General features: G+C 38.7%; 1 pseudogene; it reads right to left on the bottom strand.

The window, feature by feature from the left end:
* Positions 1 to 218: 218 nt before the first annotated feature.
* Positions 219 to 1,578, bottom strand: LOC141552663 (glyceraldehyde-3-phosphate dehydrogenase-like; annotated as a pseudogene).
* Positions 1,579 to 1,993: the final 415 nt, after the last annotated feature.

Below are 1,993 nucleotides of genomic sequence, written 5' to 3' on the forward strand. Positions count from 1 at the left end.
CTATATTTTCCAACCTTGACCTTGAAAGAAGAAATTTCTTTTCTTTTTTTTTTTCCACTGCAGACTATGACTTTTTTGATGGTACATAACATAGAATTCTATATTTTCCAATCCCTACTACACTTTGAGGCAATTATTGTCAAAGGAGCATGGGATCTCTAGTATAGGGAAATGGGTTAGAGATTTGGGTTCTTTATTGGTAAAATTCCTCTTTCAGTTCAGGATGAAGATTCATGGAAGGAGAAAATTTTCCATTTTATTCCTGAGGTCATGTAGACCAGGAGGTCTATTTGCTATAACCATATTCATTGTCATACCAAGAAATGTGCCCTACAAAACAGTCATCGAGTATCAGCACCAGTATCAAAGGTAGAGTATGTGTTGCTGTTAAAATCACAGGATGCAACCTTGTCCTCATGTAGCCCAAGCAGGTTTCTCTGGACAGCAAGTCATGTCCACCACAGATATGTTAGAAGTGGGAACATGGAAGGCTATGCCCAAAAGCTCCCAAGTCAGCTTGTAATGACTTTGCCTATTCCTTTAGCAGCACTATTAGAAGCAGGGATGACATTTGGGGCGGCACCATGCCCATCATTTGACAACTTGCCAGAAGGACTATCTGCCAACTTCTGAGTAGCAATAATGGCGTGCCTTACAATCCTTCCAAATGTCAGAGTTATCATGAATGATCTTGACCAGGAAGCAGTTGGTATTGCAAAAGGCATTGCTGACAATATTAAGGAAATTATTGTATTTGTCATGATTCATTCCAATGACAAACATAGGGGCAAACAGCAGAAAGGCAAAGTGATACACTTAGCTTCATTGTTCAAGTGGTCCCAGGCTTTTCCATAGTGGTAAATTTATATTTATATATATATTACACACTTGGCTCCACTATGTCTGTATTTAATGCTGGGTGAGATTATGCTCCTCAAAGATAGTAATGGTTTTTCCATTAACCATCAGCTTTCCATTTTCAGATGCAATAGTGCTCATAAACTTGTAATGAATAGGATCATATTGGAACATATAAACCATGTAGTTAAGGCCAACAAAAGGGTCATTGATGGCTATAATATTCACTCTGCTCAAGGGAGATAGAGCCCTGGTCCCCTGGCACACAATATGGCCGAATCTATCTGCTCTGCTTCAGAATCTTGTCTCAGGGATGCATCTGCACTAACGGATCCTGGAACTAAATTTGGAGAAGAGTTGAAAGAGAAGAGTTTTCTAAAGAGAAAGGGAAATGTCCATGCAGGAGAGACGGAGGACAGTAATGAGATCCATCTCTGATATTGTCTCCCAAGAATCAGTTGTCAAATTTACAAGGTGACCATTTGTATCTCAGAAATCAGAAAATGCTATAAATCAGGATTTGACTTATTGTTTTGTTGATCACCTACACTTAAGAAACTCATGGAGAAACTATTAATAATGAAAATTAAACATAAAGTGTTGTGGTACCTGTTTCCCCTCTGAAGAGCCAGTTGTTAAGCCTTTACCATCACACTCCTGCATCCAGCACACTGGCTTTGGACTGGCTAAGTGGGTATTAGAGTAATTGCTAACAGCCATAATTCAAATAAATAGAAGGCAGATGATGTTAGGACTGGAGCAGAGGAAGTGATAAGACATGAGTGAACAGACAATAGCCAAGAACCTGAGAGCAAGCTGTCCGAAAAGAGATATATGGGTGCTGAAATGGCCAAATCCAGTCCACAGCACTGTGTCTGTCTCTGGAATGGAAAACCTGCCTTCTATTTATCTATACAATATGTCTCTCCTTTAATCAGAAAGGAAAAGGGAAGAAGGGAAGACATATATTTGTTCTCAATTGTAGTGATGGCGATTGACATTTGGAAGATTTATTCCTTTCATTGCTTATTTATATTTTATGTAACTTGAACTGTTATTAAACTATTAAGGGAACATGGGACAAGCCATGAATTTGTCTGACTACTAATATATGAAGCAGGAGACAAGAAAGGAA

This window comes from Sminthopsis crassicaudata, chromosome 2 (assembly GCF_048593235.1).
Source record: "Sminthopsis crassicaudata isolate SCR6 chromosome 2, ASM4859323v1, whole genome shotgun sequence".
In the NCBI taxonomy this organism is placed as follows: domain Eukaryota; kingdom Metazoa; phylum Chordata; class Mammalia; order Dasyuromorphia; family Dasyuridae; genus Sminthopsis; species Sminthopsis crassicaudata.